This window comes from Pleurodeles waltl, chromosome 8, assembly GCF_031143425.1.
Source record: "Pleurodeles waltl isolate 20211129_DDA chromosome 8, aPleWal1.hap1.20221129, whole genome shotgun sequence".
Lineage (NCBI taxonomy): Eukaryota > Metazoa > Chordata > Amphibia > Caudata > Salamandridae > Pleurodeles > Pleurodeles waltl.
The window spans coordinates 1,249,058,343-1,249,079,419 of NC_090447.1; the positions used below are offsets into that span (position 1 = coordinate 1,249,058,343).

Genomic DNA, 21,077 nt, shown 5'->3' on the forward strand with positions numbered 1-21,077 from the left:
GTAAGTCAACTATATATGTTGTGTATAATTATACTGTATTAATTTAAAACAAGCATTGTAACTTCTCTTTTGTCCCAACATGTACTTTCCCCACTCTTGTGTTATCAGTGTCTCACCCAGCGCTTTCTCCCATTGCTTCTCAGCTTTGTGTGTGTCTGTGAAGATCCTTTCTGAGTGCTCTATAAATATTGTAAATCATGTGTGCCACCTGCCATATTTAACATTGTGGTCTATGTGTGTGATATAGCTGGTTCCCTTGGAAAGGGGACCACAGGTCTTGTGCCATTGCTGCTATTTTTGCAAATATTGACCCAATCCCAAACCAAATGAATCTATTGCATCGGCCTTTCTGATGATTTCTTCTCCAAGGAATAGAACTCCCAGGTGCTCACAACCCCCATCTTTTCATTTTTGTATTGACATAACCTTGATGACTTGTGCAAATGGTTTAAGGGTCCGGAGTGGCATGTCCCCGGCATAGGGGGCATGCCGTATCACTGTTTTGGCTGCACGTTCCCACAACCTACACACTTAGCGGTTAATGTATGGCTTTCCTCTAGCACTTGCGCCCGCACATTATTAGGGTCTGTAGTGACTGTTACTCATACGTGTCCTGCAACAGAGCTTTCTCTCAGCTTTCGTTTTCATCTAACCATTGAATCACATGTTCAAGGTGGGATGCGGTATGGTAAAGTTCCATATTGGGGGCTCTCTATCCTGCCACATTCCCAGGTTTGTTTGAGTGTTAAATGTCCTATTCTCTTCCAGGGGATCCTCATCAATCGTCATAAACATTGAATATTCCCGCCCTTGTGCGGGGACCCCGGAGCATATATAAAATACACACATATTATACATGTGTAAAAACAGCAATGCAGGCTATAATGTTAAAACAGGCTAAAATGCTTTATTTCTATGAAGTTTTTTTATTTTTTTATTTTTTATATATTATAAAACTACAATAGAGAATAAATATCTACCTAAGCCCCCAAAACTGGGCTTAGGGAAGTAGGCAGCAGTAAACTCTAGAGAAAAAGAGAAAAAACGACATTGAAAAACAATGGAGCATTCTTAGCCAATAGGCTGCATGCAGGTTAACACAGGAGAACCATAAAATCTTTGGCACCGTGCCTTTAAGACCCTGAGCACCTCCAGTATCCCACCATGCCTCAGGGGTGAAGGAAAGGGGACAGTTGGTTCACAGTTAGGTCAGTTCTTTTTTCCGGCTTCTTCTGAGAGGATCCTGGAGCATTGAGCTCTCAGTTTTTCAGATTTTTTTTCTCAGAAAAATCATTTAAAAAGCGTTTTTTCCTTTTTCATTCGACAGATAACATCTTTGTCTGTGTTTGGCAGTTTTTTCCTGACCGAAAAATGCCTTCACTTTTTGTCAAATGCCCTTCTTGTGGGAAGAAGAAGGCCCAGTCAGACCCACACTCTCTTTGTATTGTGTGCCTGCCTCAGAGTCACTGCCCTGACACTTGCAAGCACTGAATGAATATGTCAAAGAGGACTCTGAAGGACAGAGAGAAGATCAGGCTACATGGGCTTCATGAGAGGCAGGAAACATCGTCCTCCTCTCTTCCCAGGCAACCAGCAATGGCTATGTCGACGTCAGCAGGTAGGAAAGTACCTGTTTGTTCCCTGTCGACGACGTCGCTGCCACCGTCCCACCGGCATAGTTCGCCGTCGACGGCAAAAGACCCGACGTCGAAGGATACGGCGTCGAAGGAACACCATCGCAGGGGCAGATCTCCGTCGACGGCAGCCCGCCGATCGACGTCGAGCCATCGCCGGCGTGCCCGGTCGCCGCCAAAGGCCGTACGCCCCCCGACGTCAAGAGACACGACGTCGAAATCGCCACGACGGCATGAGAGACATCTGCCGTCGACCTCCCACCGCTACACGTCGAGGCACACGACGGCGAGTAGGTCGAGGTCCAAAGATCGCCGTTCGACGTCGAGGCACTCTACGTCGAGGCACTCAACGTCGAGGCAAGAGCATCCGATGGGGCGCCCTTCGACGTCGACACAGCCATCGACACAGGTTTTACCTGTCCCGCAGGGAGTAGAACATCGCCCTTCGCCAACAGACAAGGCCGCACCATCTCCCGTGGTCTCCATACCGAGCGACTCATCTCGGTCAAGAGCGGCATCATCTGGGCATGTTTCGCCCATCAACCTATCTCCAAGATGGCTAGAGAGCCTTAACAGACAAGGCCTCCCCGGATTCGCAGTATTCGCGAATGTACTCGCCTACTGCCTCCTTTCCAAGAACGCCATCACCGACAGCAAGGGCAGGACGGGCTCGTTCTGTTCCTCGTCAACCGACCGTGAGACCTGGGCGCTCTGCTACAGCGTCTCGCAGCAGGTCTCGTTCTCAACGGCGATCCAGGTCTCGTTCACGAAGAAGATCACCCTTTTGGTCGTCTTCAGGATCATCTGTCAGGCGTTACTCCCCCACCCTAACAGATTCTCCACCTGCTAGGGTCTCACCTGTGGATGACATTACGACGTTTAACGAGGTGCTGTTAAGGGGAGCGCAGAAATTAAACATAGAGGTTCCAGAGCCATCTACCTCCTCTTCAGTCATCTTCGAGACTCTGCAGCATAGATCAGCGTTAAAAAAGCTACTGCCTCTAGTGCCTGGTTTGTTGCAGCCAACCATGGACACTTTTCTGGCCCCAGCTACGCTCAAATCTGCCCCGGCTAGGATTCTGAAAAAATATAAGGCTCCCGAACAGGACCCTCTGTTCCTAAGAAAGGATCCGCCACCGGACTCTGTGATATTGGCCGCAGCCCGAAAAACACACTCGGTGGCATCATCCTCCACGGTCCCCCCGGATAAAGAGAGCAGGCATCTAGACTCTCTGGGGAGAAAGATGTGCGGTACGGCAGCTTCGGCAATGAAAGTCTCCAGTGCTTCTGCACTCCTGGGCAGGTATGACCGTTCTCTGTGGGACTCCCTCAATAGATTCACAGAGAAATTGCCCAGAGAAGACAGACAAGATTTTCAAGAGATCTTGCAGGAGGGATGCCTGGTATCCAACCAGGTTATCAGCGCGGCGGCAGATGGGGCGGATCTAGCTGCACGTGGGTATGCACATGGAATCTGTGCAAGAAGGTCTTCCTGGCTGAGGCTGACTGGGTTAAAACAAGAAGCACAACAGCGCATCCTGAATCTCCCATTCGCCGGGAACTCACTGTTTGGTACCCATGCAGATGAGGAAATGGCCCTCATGAAGACCGAGGTGGACACCATGAGGGCCGTAGGCCTGGAAAGGAAGAAAGATTTCAGGAGAAGGTATAGGCCTTATGACAGGCGCCCTTTCCAGCAGAGGGTTCAATCCCCTCACTGGTCCCAGAGGCCACAACAACGGCAGGGACGCCCTCTTTTTCAGCGAAGGAACACAAGGGAGCGAGGGTCAAGTAGACCTCAGCAGTCCACACCGAAAGCGCCGGCCAAACAATGAGATCTCGCTTCCCTCGACACTGTACACCACTCCGGTGGGGGGGAAGTATTGCAGGTTATCTTCACGAGTGGCACTCTATCACAAGAGACAAATGGGTGCTCAACATTGTCGAAAATGGCTACTCTCTTCTTTTCAAACAGCCTCCACCACACTTGCCACCAGCCAAATACAATCCATCTCATCTCAGCCTGCTGCGCAAAGAGGCTCTCGCCCTCTTACAAAAGAATGCCATAGAAAGGGTTCCACCTGCGCACAGAGGAAAGGGGGTTTACTCCCGTTATTTTCTGGTGGCGAAAAAGGGCCGAGAGGGCGTCTTCAGACCAATTCTGGACTTACGGCTGCTGAACAAATACATACGAAAACAGAAGTTCAGGATGCTAGCGCTTCACCAGATTTTCCCTCAACTACATCAGGGAGACTGGATGTGCTCCATCGACCTGCAGGATGCATATTTTCACATCCCAATAGCTCCCAAGCATCGGAAATTCTTGCGCTTCCAACTGAACATAGTATTGTCAAAACTTATGGGCCCTCCTTTTGAGCCTATACACAAGGCCTCTTTACAACACCTTACGTGGAAGACGGCTTTTTTGGTGGCCATTACTTCGGCGAGGAGGGTCAGCGAAATTCAGGCTTTGTCTTCCAAAGAACCGTACACGGTTTTTCACGACAATAGAGTGGTTCTGCGAACTCACCCATCTTTCCTTCCGAAAGTGGTGTCAGAATTCCATATCAATCAGACTATATCTTTACCAACTTTCTTTCCCAATCCGGAGACTCCGGCAGAGAAAGCATTGCACTCCTTAGACTTGAAAAGAGTGCTGAAATTTTATTTGGATAAAACAAAATCGATTAGACATTCCAACCGATTGTTTGTAAATTATGGTCATTTGAGAAGAGGCAGCATCTAAACGAACTATATCAAGATGGATAGTTTCTTGTATTGTTAATACTTACCAGCTGGCTAATCAACAATTACTAGCTAGGCCTAAAGCGCATTCCACAAGGGGAAAAGCGGCTACTGCTGCCCTACTTAACAATGTTCCAATATCTGAGATTTGTAAGGCTGCTACATGGAAGTCTGTACATACGTTTACTAGACATTACTGTTTGGACTCAGATGCAAGAGCGGATGCCCAAGTGGGGCAGGCCTCTCTGAGAAATGTATTTGCATAACATGTATCTATTCCTGCACTTCTATTAGACAGTCCGCAGAGTTTAGGGATGGGCTTGCTAATCTATTCAATGTTTGACTATTGATGAGGATCCCCTGGAAGAGAAGGATAAGTTACTTACCTGTAAATCCTAGTTCTCTTCCAGGGGTATCCTCATCAAAGTCATAAACAACCCACCCTCCTCCCCGGACTCACGTCTCCTAGAAGTGCAGGACAGACTGTTTTTCGAATCAGTTACACAGATTGTCACCGTAAAAAAGTACTGACCTAACTGTGAACCAACTGTCACCTTTCCTTCACCCCTGAGGCATGGTGGGATACTGGAGGTGCTCAGGGTCTTAAAGGCACGGTGCCAAAGTTTTTATGGTTCTCCTGTGTTAACCTGCATGCAGCCTATTGGCTAAGAATGCTCCATTGTTTTTCAATGTAGTTTTTTCTCTTTTTCTCTAGAGTTTACTGCTGCCTACTTCCCTAAGCCCAGTTTTGGGGGCTTAGGTAGATATTTATTCTCTTGTAGTTTTATAATATATAAAAAAAAAAAAAAAAAAAAAAATCATAGAAATAAAGCATTTTAGCCTGTGTTAACATTGTAGCCTGCATTGCTGTTTTTACACATGTATAATATGTGTGTATTTTATATATGCTCCGGGGTCCCCGCACAAGGGCGGGAATATTCAATGTTTATGACTTTGAGGATACCCCTGGAAGAGAACTAGGATTTACAGGTAAGTAACTTATCCTTCTCTCGTAGGGGATTTCCATGTATAGTCATAAGCACTGAATAGTTCCGCGCGCCTGCGGGGACCCCGGAGCACTGTTGTGTAATATATTCTTAAGTGCAATCATCAGCTCCTTGACAAAAAAGGTCTGTGAAAAACACTTAAGAATAACAATGTGCAGCCTATGTGAACAGCTACACAGGCCAAATTGTTAGAAGAGAAAAACAGTTGTAGTGTAAATTCACGTTTAAACCTCAATTTATTCTATAAATACATAAATAAATACATTCTCATATTTTATTTACACCTCTCATGAGAGTAAAACAATGTAGGGCAGTGTAGCCCATAGGCTGCCATTATACAGAATGAAAATAGAGCTGTGCCTTTAAGAAAGTAAAGTCTTCCTGTTTCCCATCATGCACAGCAAAAGGCAGTTGCCTCAGTTCTTTTTTCCGGCTCCTTTCTGACAGGACCCTGAAGCATTGAGCTCTACCTCACAAAATCCTTTTGTGACAGAAATTCATTTAAAATCTTTTGAATTTCAATTTCACTCGACGTTTTTAACATTGAGTGATCATTTTCTACTTTTTTCTGTTAGATTCTGACAGAATTTTGAGGTTTTTCTACTTCAGAAATGCCTTCACTGTTTGACAAATGCCCTTCTTGTGGCAGAAAAAAGGCCAAAACAGATCCACATCGGGTCTGCATAATTTGCCTTCCATCCAGCCACAAACCGGAGTCGTGTGACATCTGCAAAACCTTCTCCAGAAGGACCCTTCGTGACAGGGAGAAGATCCGACTCCAGGCGAAAGAGGACAGGAGGAAAAGTGGTCATTCTACCACAGAGCGAGGAGAAGGTCAGTCTTCTACCAGGGCTCACACTGTTTCCTCTATAACTCTGACCAGACCGGCTCAAAAACAGCACAGGTCTCCGACGACGTCGAGGGCGTCGACGTCGAGGCAAGGAACGGCGCCAACATGCTCGCCGTCGAGGAGTGGTTCGCCGGCGAGAAAGAGACATCGCTCGCCGTCGACGATGATTTCGCCGTCGAGACGGCGTGGACTTTCGCCGTCGAGATCTGGGTCGCCGTCGACACGGCGAGGACGTTCTATGTCGATGAGATCTGAATCCGGCTCGCCGTCGACACGGCGAGAGTGATCAACGTCGAGGGGTGCTCGATGTCGTAGGCGTTCACCGTCATCACGGCGACGTCGAGGGTCGTCGTCGAGAGATTCTCAACGGCGAGAAGAATCGACGGCGAAGGGCACTCGCCGTCACCGTACTTCGACGTCGAGGAGTGTGTTGACGTCGAGACAATCAAAAAGACCTAGAAGGGTTTATACAACCTCCAGAATCCTCGGCTTCACTCACCCTCCTTCCAGCGTCTCCACAACTCTCTCCTCGTCAATCGCCATTGCCACAGACGCCGGTAACACCTACGGCGCCTCTTCCGGCTCCTCCTTCAGAGTCTGTTTTGAGGACTCCAACGCGGTCTGTAAGACGTTCGGGACATTCCTCTAGACGCTCTTCTTCCTCTCGGCACCGTCATAAATCACAGAGATCTCAGCATTCACATCACAGGCGTTCTTCTTCGTCTACACGGGACTACTCTCCAACCCTATCGGACTCACCGTCCCCGAGATTGTCCCCCATAGATGATGTGAATACGTTCCAGGAGGTCTTAGTACGAGGGGCGACCAAGCTGAACATCCCGCTGGCGGTACCTGCCCCATCGACGTCAGTGATCTTCGAGACCTTGCATCACAGGACATCTTCCAGACCTTTGCTTCCACTGGTTCCAGGTCTCCTTGAACCAGCAATGGATATTTTCATTGCACCGGCCGCAACAAAGTCTGCTCCTTCCAGACTTATTAAAAAATACCGTCCACCAGAACAAGATCCTCTATTCTTGAGGTCGGACCCAGTACCTGATTCGGTGGTCATAGTAGCGGCAAAGAAACTGCATTCAACCTCACCGTCTTCTTCTTCGCCTCCAGATAAAGAGAGCAGAAAGATAGATGCTGCAGGACGAAAAGTATGTTCTACTGCAGCCGTCACGATGAAGGCAGCCAGCGCTACTGCGTTATTAGGGCGATACGACCGTGCCCTCTGGGACTCTTTAATGCAGTTTGCGGAACATCTTCCTAAGGATAAAAGGGAAGATTTCCTGGAGGTCGTGGGTGAGGGAGCCATGGTTTCTAACCAAATTATAAGTGCTGCAGCTGACTCTTCGGTGCTATCCGCACACAATTATGCACACGGGATAGCGCTCAGAAGGCATGCATGGTTGAGACTTACATCACTCAAACCTGAAGCGCAGCAGAGAATACAAAACTTGCCTTTCTCGGGCTCCACCTTGTTCGGTTCTAATGCCGATGACGAGATGGCTAGAATGAAGGCTGAACTAGATACCCTGAAAGCGGTAGGCATGGAAAGACCGAAAGAACAAAGAAAGGTTTTCCGGCCATATCAACGACGACTTTTCACCCACCGGTATCAGTCGCCACACTGGATGTCTTCGCGCCCCCAGCAGCAGCAACAACAGCAGCATCAAAGGGGTTTCTCCACTCAGCGAAGGTCGACAAGGGGTCGTTCAACACCTCAAACTCAGGCAACTCGACAGGCTCCCACGTCTAAGCCCTGAATCTTTGCTTCCCCCTCCTCCGTTATCCACTCCGGTAGGGGGAAGTATCTCAAATCATCTGGACGAGTGGCTACGCATCACAACAGACGCCTGGGTATTGAATATTGTGAGACATGGTTACGCTCTCAGATTCACCAGTTCTCCACCATCTGTTCCACCCAAAACAGCCAACCACCATCTCGAAGCTCTACAGTTAGAGGTCAATATCCTATTGCAAAAAAGAGCCATAGAACCCGTTCCCATCAGCCAACAAGGGAAGGGGATTTATTCGAGATATTTCCTTGTACCGAAAAAAGACAAACAAGAGTTTCGTCCCATCTTAGATCTGAGGACAGCAAACAAATGGATTCGCAAAGAAAAATTCAGGATGTTAGCCTTACACCAAATTTACCCACATCTACGTCAGGGCGACTGGCTCTGTGCGATAGATCTTTGCGACGCTTACTTTCATATCCCAGTAACCAAGAAACATCGAAAATTCCTAAGGTTCACCGTCGGAAAACGCCATTACCAATTTGCAGTTCTACCTTTCGGCCTAAAATCAGCGCGAGAACTTTTTCCAAATGCATGGCGGTAGTAGCCGCCCACTTGAGGAAACAGCGAATATTCGTCTACCCCTATCTAGACGATTGGCTCATAAAGGCCTCCAGTTGTCTCGAGGCACAACAACATTTCGAATGGACTCTACAACTGCTGCAAAAACTTGGTCTTCAAGTCAATCTCCTGAAATCTACAGCAACACCTGTTCAGAGGTTGCATTACTTAGGGGCCATTGTAGATACCAGGCTAGGAAAGGTGTTTCCTTCGGAGGAACGACAGTTATCGATTCTCCAAAAGTGCAAGCCACTGCAAGAATAATAGCTTCTCTACTGGGCTCGATGGCGTCTTGTATCCATCTGGTTCCCAATGCTCGCCTCCATATGAGACCATTGCAGGAAAATCTGGAGGATCAGTGGTGTCAACTGAGGGACGATTGGGAGAACAAAGTCCTTCTTTCTCCTCACACCCTACAATCCCTCAAGTGGTGGTGTTTACCCAGCAATCTCTTGGTGGGGATTCCGTTCCAACAACGGCCTCCATCTCAAACCATCGTAACAGATGCGTCACTGCTCGGATGGGGGGCGCACATGGAACATCTTCGAGTCCAAGGCGAGTGGTCACAGAGAGAGAGTCTCTATCACATCAACCTGCTGGAACTTCGCGCAGTCCACCTTGCGCTCAAAGCCTTCCTTCCCTCTCTGAGAACGGAAACTCTCCTTCTCCAGACAGACAACGTGGCCACTATGTACTACGTGAACAAACAAGGAGGCACCAGGTCCAGAATTTTATCCAGAGAGGCTCAGACAATCTGGCATTGGCTTCTAGCCAGGAACCTGTCGCTAGTGGCAACTCACCTGCCCGGCATCCAGAATGTTCAAGCGGATGCCCTCAGTCGGGTAATGGACGAGAACCACGAATGGGTACTACACGACGACGTCGTTCATTCCATTTTCGCACTCTGGGGTACCCCCTCTACAGACCTATTCGCAACCCCAGAAAACAAAAAATGCCAAAACTTCGCCTCCAGATATTACCATCCAGGGACACTGGGGAATGCCCTGTGGATAAGCTGGTCAGGAGCATTTCTTTACGCCTTTCCACCGCTTCCCCTGATTCCGGCGGTCCTCCAGAAGCTGTCCAATGCTCAGACCAAAATGATCCTAATTGCTCCGGAGCGGCCACGCCAGTGGTGGTTCCCAGACCTTCTTCACCGGTCACTCAAACCACACATCAGGCTACCATATCGTCCGGACCTTCTCACGAAGTTCAGAGGGCAGATATCTCATCCCAACCCCTCATCGTTGAGTTTGGCAGCATGGCTCCTGAGCTAGTGCAATATGGACACTTGAACCTACCTCAGGACTGTATGGAAATTCTGAAGGAAGCAAAGCGCCCTTCCACACGATCAGCCTATGCAAGCAAGTGGAAGAGATTCTGCATTTGGTGTTTACACAACAACATTGACCCGGTTTCCTGTGGAGAACAATCTATCCTGCCATACTTGTTAAGTTTGGCAAAATCGGGCTTACAACTGTTGTCAATAAAAGTTCACTTGGCGGCGATAACGGCATACAGAAAGAGTCCTTCACAAACTTCCTTTTTTCGGATTCCGATTATTAAGGATTTCATAGAAGGTTTAAAGAAGGTTTTTCCTCCCATTAGAAAGCCTTCTCCTCCATGGGAACTGAACGTTGTCTTATCACGTCTGATGCTGCCGCCATTCGAGCCGATACATAAGGCATCGCTGCAGCATCTCACATGGAAAGCTGCTTTTCTGGTGGCAATCACTTCAGCGCGTAGGGTCAGCGAAATCCAGGCCCTTTGTGCTCAGGAACCCTACACGGTTTTTCATTCTGCGAAAGTGGTAATGAGAACTCATCCAAAATTTTTACCTAAGGTAGTCTCCGACTTCCATGTGAACCAAACAATTTCATTACCGACTTTCTTTCAGAATCCAGCTACTCCTGCTGAGAGAACTCTGCACTCTCTGGATGTAAAGAGAGTCTTGAAATTTTACTTGGACAGGACAAAAAGCTTACGAAAATCACAACAGCTTTTTATTAACTATGGCCCAATCAGAACAGGTTTGGGCACATCTAAACAATCTTTATCCAGGTGGATTGTTTCATGTATAATGTTATGTTATCAGTTAGCAAACAAATCCCTTGGTGGTAGGCCAAAAGCCCACTCTACCAGAGGGAAAGCAGCTACTGTAGCCTTGATGAGAAATGTCCCTTTGGCAGAAATATGCAAGGCTGCCACTTGGAGGTCGGTCCATACCTTTACTAAGCATTACTGCCTTGATACAGACGCTAGGGCAGATGCGCAGGTTGGACAGGCCTTGCTCAAGAATTTGTTTGCATGATTCATGTTTTCTCAGTATTCTTATGTCTACTCCACCGCGGTTATGGGGATGGGCTTGCTACTCTATTCAGTGCTTATGACTATACATGGAAATCCCCTACAAGAGAAGGAATGGTTTCTTACCTGTAACTCCAGTTCTCTCGTAGGGGTATTTCCATGATAGTCATAAGCAACCCTCCCTCCTCCCCGGTGGAGTTGACATAGAACATGAATATTATTGAGGTTGGTACTCCAACAAATGTTTTGTTTCTTCATGTCCGGTTACTAGCCTCCAAAAAAGAACTGAGGCAACTGCCTTTTGCTGTGCATGATGGGAAACAGGAAGACTTTACTTTCTTAAAGGCACAGCTCTATTTTCATTCTGTATAATGGCAGCCTATGGGCTACACTGCCCTACATTGTTTTATTCTCATGAGAGGTGTAAATAAAATATGAGAATGTATTTATTTATGTATTTATAGAATAAATTGAGGTTTAAACGTGAATTTACACTACAACTGTTTTTCTCTTCTAACAATTTGGCCTGTGTAGCTGTTCACATAGGCTGCACATTGTTATTCTTAAGTGTTTTTCACAGACCTTTTTTGTCAAGGAGCTGATGATTGCACTTAAGAATATATTACACAACAGTGCTCCGGGGTCCCCGCAGGCGCGCGGAACTATTCAGTGCTTATGACTATCATGGAAATACCCCTACGAGAGAACTGGAGTTACAGGTAAGAAACCATTCCTTCTCTTCCGTTTGTTAGCCCAAAGTAGTTCTAAAATTAAGTGATGCTGCTCGACAAAATATTTCCAAGCTATATCAAAGAAGGCACCTTGTAAGCTGTATAAACATCTGGGGAGTACAACCATAATTACCACTGCCGCATGGCCCATTAAAGATTGGGGCAGTGTTTTCCAAAATCATATTGAAGCCCCATGCCCCTCCATCACCTGCCCTATGTTAAGATCTAAGACTTTAGTTTCCGTATAAGCTAACCTCATACCCCCATATCTGGTCCCTTCGCCACACTATGGTCGGCCAACTCACAGAAGCGATTCTGCTGGCATTCCTGCCAGTAGTCCCATCGGAAACACATGCGATTTTTATTTATTGACAAGGAGACCCGACACCTGTCCAAAATAGTGCAGTGCATGAAGGAGTATGGGTACAGAGTAAGTTGGATTCCTTAGATACACCAGTGCATCGTCACTGTACAGGAACACCACATGGGTGATGTCTTTGACTGGGATGCCCCAGAGTTTCAAGGCCCCATGCATTAAGATAGCCACAAGCTCCATGGCCAATGCAACTGAAAGAGGGGACAAGGGACAACCTTTTTTGAGTACCTCTTTGGAGAATACTTTTCCCTGTTATCATAGTTTCTGTACGAACCCGTGCTTCGGGGCCTGTTTAAAGAAGTTTAATCCACTTGATGTAATGTTGGATGAATCCCATTTTTCCCAGCGCCAACCACAAATATTTCCAGTCCAGCAAGTCAGATGCTTGCTCAGTGTCTAGGAGTACGATATCTCATGCTCCTCCCTCATGTGTGATGTACGATATAGATGTGTTGGTGCCGAAAATGTTATACATGGTGATTCGATGGGGTATAAACTCACACTGATCCTTAAGTATCAGTGTGGGTAAATGTGCAAGCAAACAAGCTGCCTGGACCCCACTCACTATTTTAACATCCACATTCAAAAGGGACAACGCCCTATATGACGACGGCTTTGCGCATAGCAGCGGACAGCCTCCTTCTCTGATGAGCCTCCTGGTAGACTTCTAGCAGCTTTTCTGCCAGTGTACCTGCATAGCGTGGATAAAATTTGTGTGGGTGGCCATCACCTCCACCGCTCATTGAATGACAGCCATAAGCTCCTCTTTGGTAATGTTATCATCAAAGGAAGACTGCTTATCCTTGTCCAACATCGGAAGAGATCGCTCAGTCAGGAATGTGACATCATGATCACAATCATTCTTCGCATAGAAGCGGCCCAAGTGAGATCCTAACACACCATTTATCGTTATCTGCATATTAACTAGGTCCCAGTCTCATTTCACAACTCAGGTTTTATTTGTCTAAGCATTCGTACCGACATGGTCCCTGTCTTATCCCCTTTATCTGTAACCACTGCAGGTTGGTGACCACAAGGGTAACCTGAAGGCCCCGTGGTCCCACCCAGCTCCCCACCTTCTGTGAGATCAATTTCCTCTGTTACCCTGACAGCAGTTTGACAGCTCTCACTCACGGCTAGCCGAGTGTTTGCTCTGACTTGTTGGGAGCTCTGTTAAAGCCCCGGGGAGGTGGCGGTCCCCATGCTCCCCTCTCCTTTTTTCTCACATTGCCCCGGGACGTGGGCCACCCGAGGGCTACATGAAAAGGGTGGGAAACTACCTGTTTTTCTCTTCTTTTTTTTTTTAAACATCTGAAAAATCTGCGCATCTGGATCCTCAGATTTTTCCAGAGTTTTTTTTTTTTTTTTTTTTTAAATGCTTTTAAGCCCCAACAGGATCCCTCTGAGACCCCAGTACCAGAACCAAGGGGCCAGAGTGTCCCTGCGATGGCCCCTTTTCTTTTTTTTTCTTTTTTCCCTTTTTTTAAAAATTTTATTTTATTTTTTAACTTTTTTCGAAAATGGCTGCCAACACACTTCCTGCTTGAAGTGTTGCCAGCCAATCAAATATCTGCACGAGGACAGTCTAATCTACGGAGGAGTTGGGTCCCTATTGATATATTTTTTTTTCATCTCAGATTTCACCAAAACTACTGAACGGTTTTACACCAAATCACAAAATGCATGCTTTCGGGACCAATATCTAGATTTCTGCCCAATTTGGTGTAATTCCATGCAGTGGTTCAGGCTGTAGTTGTGTTCAAAACTTTGAAAAATCCCATTGACATAGAATGGGGATAAAGTGTTTTGGGACCCACCCCCCACCCTTTTTCCTGGGCCTCGCTTGACAGATCACTCCGAAACTTTCTAGAAAGCAGATTAACTAACCAAAGTATATGTTTTGACATTTTTGTCAAGATTCGTCAAGGAGCGCTGGTGATTGGCAAAACAAAAAACGGTCCGTCAATGGTTAAAATAAAATAAAAATAAAAAGGCCTAACTATAACTACCTAGTGGCGACGTGCTACTAGGTAATATGTATATATCACATTGTGTATTCAGTATAGAGTGATTTAGGTTTTTTTCAAATATATATATATTTTTTTTTGCAATTGTATTTGTATTTGAATAGATGGTATGCAGTCGCATTCAGGGGCATTGACTTGTAATAGATACACTCAATAAAGTGAGAACAACTGAGATCATTGCAGTGAAATGATGCACGTAAGGAGTGAATCTAGGTATGTCAGGAAGAGAGTACGCATTAAAGTAAGCTATATCACAATGCTTTTTCGCATAGGCAAGTTATTTGGGTGAGTCCCTGAATGCAATAGGAGATGATGTGGTAAAAGAGGGAAAACCATAACAAATAAACAAAACACCTAGTGCTATAAACTAAGAACCTAAAATCCACTGGCGGTGCCCTTTTTGACTTGTATGACCTGTTGTTGTGGATTGAGGGTAGTGTGTTGGGTGTCAGGAGATGGGTATAGTTGGTTTTCCTCAGGGGTGCAGTGTATATATGTGGCAAGAGATCCATTTGGCAGAGATCAGTGCCTCATTTCTCATCATAGGACTCCCCATCTGTGGCGGAGAGAAGATGGCCATCTGTAGCTACGAGTGGGCAGTCCTGTTGTGTCAAATTCCATGTGTGTGTATGATCAGGATTACTTACACTTATTGAACTTCCAGCTTCATTATAGTACTCATATTCAGACCGTTGGGACAGCTCTCGCTCCACCCCTCCACCCCTGTTTGGAGGGACCTGAAGCATGGGCTATGTGCTGGCGAACCAGAATTAAAGGCAAATTGTCAAATTTAGAGGTAATGATCTTGAATTTGATTTTGGGGACCAGTCCTAGTGAATGGGCAGCCGGGGTCGTAGCAAAGATTCCTGCCCGTGGCAACATTAATGAGTTGTGTCACTGTTTCCCAATAAGATGCAAGGGTCGAGCAGTCCCTCACATATTGTAAAAGTCTGCTCCACTTAGCTGGCATCTGGGGCTAAGCTCCAGGAAGATCTTGTTGTCCTATAAAGATAGTGTTAGATCAGTTTAAAGTGGGAGTTGCAGGAGCTGCGAGTCTCCCTTCATGTGCGAGGAGATGCTTTTTTTTTTAAAGCAATCCCACAGCGCTGATTTCCACAAGTGAGTTGGGTCAATAGACTATCCATCTCATTGAAGAGGGATCTGGTGTGGTGGATCGGTAGGGTAACGACTAATAGAGGAGGCAGGGAAGGAGTATCTTCTTTAATAAAGCAACCTGTCTCATCACAGATAGCGGAAGGGATAGCCAAAAAACAGACAGAGTTACATAGGGAGACAACATTGCCCTCTATTAGCTCTATTTCAGTGCAATAGACATTTATTTTGAATGTGACTTGTTCTCTGCAGAGAGCCAGCCCTATTTCGGTGTGGGATAATCAAAGCCATTTTTGATTTCTACTGGATGTGCTTTCGTTGAATTATGCAGCAATTAATGACCATTGGCCTCAGTACTATGGGCAGGAATGAAACCTGATTTATCTTCATGGACAAGACTGCTCACTTGGGGAAGCAGTCGGTTCACCAGGATTTTACTCAATATGTTATGGTGGGCATTTATGACAGAGGTAACCCTATACCTTGGGGACTAGCAAAATATAATAAAACATCAGAGGGAGGTCACCAGCGACCCTGGCCTCGATAAATAGTTTTGTCAATTTAGGGAAAAGGTCAGTAACACATGTTGAGTACAATTTTATAGGTAGTCTGTCTGTACCAGGGACCTGGCCCCTAGCCAGCGTCTTGATGGCATCTCTTCCCTCTTGGACCGGGACTTAGCTTCCTAGAGAGGCTGCCACAGAGTCCATGTGCTTCTACTGCAAGGCTATAGCTATTATTGGGTTGGGTGTGTGCCCTCTCCCACCTGGTATAAAGTTGAACATAGCATGCCACAAAGATCTCATTATTCTCCGTCTTGACGTACACCACTGTGTCAGGTGTGTGCATTTGAGGGAGCTGGGAGATTCGCCGATCAAGATTAGCCAGCCATGATGGCAATCTTCCATTATTTTCACATTTGTCATGCGCTATAGTAGTGTAGGCTCGATAATCCTCCAAAGGCATTCAGTCAAAATTAGGACTTTGTCCCATTCCTCATGCAGTTGGTCTGGAGGGATGGGAGCTCCAATTCTGCTAGGAGGTCCTGCTGCAGTTTGATATGTAACTGGGCTCAGATCCTATGCATGTTGGCAGTACAATGCGCCTGGATGACCTGTTTTAATGCCTCCCACTCCACGAAGTGGGGAAGTAGCCGTGCCCTCATTCTCAGCAAAATAATTGTAGAACACGTCTCCCAAGTCTGACTGCAAGACAGAGGTCATCCAGAACAAGTCAGTAGCAGCAGGTTATGGTTTGGAGTGGATTTTTGAAAGGTACTTAATACCAATCACCTGAGTGTTTAATGAAGCAGAGCATAAGAAAGTGTCTAGGCAGTCAGAGAGGTCGTGCATGCTAGGCTAATCGGATGAAGAGCGTTCTGTGGCTTATCAATCCTCCAAGTGTTGATGAGACCCCATTCCGCTATTAAACTACATAAGAGCTGGGCACTCTTATGAATCGGGGAAGGGGGAATGAACCTATTGAGAGTTACATCAGCAACGCAATTAAAATCCGCTCCCACTAGTAACAACAATTGCAATACTGGAGTGATGTGTGGTGCAATGGAGGACAACAATGACAGTTGATCTGTTTTTGCAGTGCAGACATTAATAAGAACAGTTGTTTTGCCTTCAACCTGCCTCCTAGTAGAGTGTAGCCCCTTCCGGATCAATGCTCTCCATCTGGGGAAGAAAATGAGTTCCAAGAAGCACCTAAATGGGCACCCCTGTAGATAATGAAAAGAGGGCAGTGGAATATATCTTTCCCTGATGACGTATTTGCAAAGCTTGACTTTCCTTTTTAGTAAGGGTGGGGCGTTAGGAGATTCAGAACCTGAACTCTGTCTCTTAAGGTACATTTGAACTCTAAATCATTAGGCAAGGAACTGTGGTCACGAAAATTCTAGGTGATCACCTTAATGATGGGGGTACCTCCGACCATAGGAAAGAACGCACGTCTTGGATCGCGAAGGATCCAGAGCATAGAGTGGTTCATATGGCAAAGTATAAAGAGTGAAAAATAGGTATGAAAGAAACCTGTTTGCTTCTGAAAATGTACACTAGATACATAGTTTAGGAACAGTCATTATTTGTAATTCTCTGAATTTGTGGGTCCCCATATTTCTTACCCGCTGGTTAACATTTGAAGAGCACAAATGCAGAGAAATCCAATTGGTAATAACAGATGTTCTACTATTCTATGTTCTAACATGTTGCCAGATAAAAATGTAAAAATGGTGCCTCATTTGTGTTTGTAGGCCTAGTGCCTGTGACAGGAAACAGCCCAAATCACAACATTGACACTTTACATTTGTCCACTGAAAACTCACCTTTTTTTTTTTGTGTTGGCATTATGCGTAGCTGTTGGTTTTGGGCTCTACTTCAGCTGGCATCTAGAGAAACCTAGAAAGCGAGTGCATATTTTTAAAACTAGACACCTAAGAGAATCCAGGATGGGGTGACTTGAATGATTCTCCCCAGGTTTTTTCTTTTTTTTTCTTTTTTTTTTATAACCAAGAAGTCCTTGTAAACCTCAAACCTTGGCTAAAATACACACATTCTACTCAGATGTGTGCTGGAAAATTCCAAAAGCTATGAGGATCAAAACATTTTGTACCACAAAGAGTTCCCACATATTTCCCAATAACAACGGTACCCTACTTGTATGGGTGGGACAAGAGACACCCGCACAAAAGACCTAAAGCGATGTTTGAGGAGATCAGCAATAGTGGTAGTTGCAGTTTGCTGGTCCACTACCTATGCAAATCTATCAACCAGAAACCATTTTGAAAACTAGACACCTAGGGGGTTCCAAGGTGGTGCACCTTGTTTGGATCCCCCTAGGTTTCTCCCCAAAATGCCCTGCATCCATCAATCTTTGCCTGAAATCACGCACTTCTTTACATTTCTGTTATGGAAACTTCTGGAATCAGCAGGAATCCGCAAAATTACAACTACCCAGCGATACTTCACTTGTCCCAATAAAAACACTACTTCACTTGTGTGGCTGGGTGCAGTGTCTATGACAGGAACGGCTCAAACCAAGGTTAATGTGAGTCCCTTGCAGGAACTTCCATTGACCCTGGTTTGATCCATTCCTGTGGTGGGCACTAGGCCTAGCCACACATGCAGGTTATAGTTTTTATCGGGACAAGTGGAGGAACATGGAGTGGTAAGAAATTTCTGTATCCCTAATGATTCTGGAAGTTTATGTCCCTTAAATGCAATTGAAATTAGTGACTTTAGGCAAAGTTGACATTTGCAGGGCATTGTTGGTAAGAAAGCATTCTGGGATCCTTGCAAATTGCACCTCTTTGGACTCCTCTGGGTGTCTGGTTTTCAGAAATGCCTGGTTTTGGTATGTCTCCCTACATGGCGGTTGAGCCTAGACCCAGTTAATGCAGCTATCCCCCATTGCCAAATCAGATCAGTGTTTTTGACAGGAAATGTAGATGTCTCCACATTATCTTTGGGACTTCTCCTGTCGTGGACTTTAGACCCATGTATGCATGAAGGGGATAGTGTGTTAATCCGTGCAAGTGGGTGGGGGGGGGGGGGGACGCTGAGCCTTAAACATTTTGGGGATCCCTGTGACTTCAGCAAGGTTACATTACAGAAATGCTAGGAAAATGTGTAATTTCAGAGCGAGTTTGAGGTATGCAGAGCATTGTGAGTGCCGAAATTTCATAGGTTTCACACAAGACATAGCACCCTGGACACCTCTCTTGTCTTGTCTTCATAAATGTCTGGGTCTGGTAGGTTTCCCCAGGTGGCGACCTACCCAAGCCCAAAAAGTGCAGCCATTCAGCATCTCAAGTGGTATGAATATGGGATTTAGCCCCAGTTTTTCTGGCCCATATGTAAAGTTTTAGTCTGCACGGAGCAGAAATACTGCTCAGGTTTTTCAGTATATAATACTACAATGGCCACAGGCTTCAGGGGAGGAGGGAAGGGGCATGTGAATCTACACCACTACATGCCACAAACAGATGTCTACTGGGTAAGTAGCATTTTCCGTTCAATGGCATGTGTAGCTGTAGATACACATGCTTTGCATAGACTCTAAAGCAGTCCCCTCTCAGAAATAAGTGGTGGCTAGCCCGTCGGAGTTACAATAGTTTGAAGTACTGTTTTAAGCACTGCTTGTCCAATGTTTGCTTGTTGACGAGATAATACATCTACACAGTAGTGTTTAGTAAATGTGTGTGGTATAGACCATGTAGCTGCTTTACTTATTTCTGCCATTGGTATATTCTCTAAGAATGTCATTGAAGCTCTGGGTGGAATGTGCTTTAGGGGTTACTGATAACTGTCTTTTAGCTTTAAGATAGCATGTTTGGATACATTTGACTATCCATCTTGCTAATCCATTTTTTGAAATGGGATTTCCTTTGTGAGGTTGTGAAAAGGCCACAAAGAGTTGTTTGGATTTTCTGAAATCTTTTGTTCTTTCTATATAGTACATGAGAACTCTTTTAACATCAAGAGTGTGAAGAGCTCTTTCATCAGCTGAATCTGGCTGTGGAAAGAAGACTGACAATTCCACTGACTGATTAACCACTTTTGGTAGGAATTATGGATTTTTTCTAAAAACTATTTTGTTTCTGTGAATTTGAAAGAAATGTTCTTGTAAAGTGAATACTTGAATTTCACTAACTCTTCTTAGAGAAGTGATTGCTGCTAAGAAGGCAACCTTCCATGAAAAAAACTGAAAAGGGCAAGAATGCATGGGTTCAACTGATGGACCCATAAGTCTTGTGAGTACAATATTAATATTCCACACTGGAGCTGATGGAGCTGTAGGTGGAATAACCCTTTTAAGACCCTCCATAAAAGCCTGTATAACGGGAATTCCAAACAGGTAAGTATGCTGTCTGTTTTGGAGATAAGCAGCTATAGCTGTTAAATGGATCCTAATAGTGGAATATGCAAGGTTTGCTTTTTGTAATTTTAGCAAATAGCAAACAATATCCTGTACTGAAGCTTTAAGTGGGTCAATGTTTTTTAGCTGAAAATAGCAGGCAAAACGCTTCCATTTAGCTGCATAACATTGTCTAGTTTTTGTTTGCGCGCCTCTTTTCGAATATCCATACATTCAGATGGAAGTTGTAAGTAGCCAAATTCTATGATTTCAGGAGCCAAATCGCCAGGATTTGGATGTCTGATTTGACCTCTCCTTTCAGTTAACAGAGCTGGTCTGTTTGCTAGTTTGTGATGTGGTACTACAGACAGATCCAATAGTGTTGTGTATCAATGTTGACGTGCCCACGTGGGAGCTAAGAGTATGTGGGTGAGCGAGATTTGTTTCATCTTTTTGATCAGAAATGGAATTAGTGGGAGAGGTTGAAAAGCGTAAGCAAATTTCCCTGAACAGTTGGTCCATAGAGCATTGCCCTTGGATTGGGGCTCAGGGTACCTGGATGCAAAGCTTTGGCATTTTACGTTTTCTTTTGTGATGAAAAGGTCTATTTGTGGTGTTCCCCACATTTGGAATATATGTTGAATCACCTTGGGGTGAATCTCCCATTCGTGTATTTATTGTTGCGTCTTGCGTAAGAGGTCTGCTAGTTGATTGTGTATCCCTGGGAGATACTGTGCCACTAATTGAACATGATTGTGAACTGCCCATTTCCAAAATGTCTGTGCAAGAAGGGACAATTGAGATGAATGTGTCCCCCCCCCTGTTTTTTGCAGATAATACATTGTGGTCATATTGTCTGTCCTTAGTAACACTGCCTTGTGTGTGAGTTGTCTGAAAAGCTTTGAGTGCTAGGAATACTGATAGTAATTCCAAGTGGTTTATGTGATAAGTTTGTTGGATTGAGTCCCAGTTCCCCTGTATAGTGAGGTTGTTGAGATGAGCTACCCAACCTATCATTGATGCCTCTGTTGTGATTATGGTGTGAGGCATAGGTCCTGAAG

At 45.5% G+C, this 21,077-nt stretch overlaps 1 protein-coding gene across 8 annotated transcripts in view; it reads left to right on the forward strand.

Annotated features, from left to right (window-relative positions):
- Positions 1–21,077, forward strand: part of LOC138250560 (uncharacterized) — a 454,823-nt gene that overhangs the window by 114,665 nt on the left and 319,081 nt on the right. For 2 of the 8 annotated variants that reach the window (XR_011194983.1, XR_011194984.1), the window contains exon 5: positions 19,616–19,721. The exons of the other annotated variants lie outside the window; for them this stretch is intronic. The gene's annotated coding sequence lies outside the window, so the exon portion shown is untranslated. The remainder of the gene's footprint in view (positions 1–19,615; positions 19,722–21,077) is intronic. 8 annotated transcript variants of the gene reach the window in all.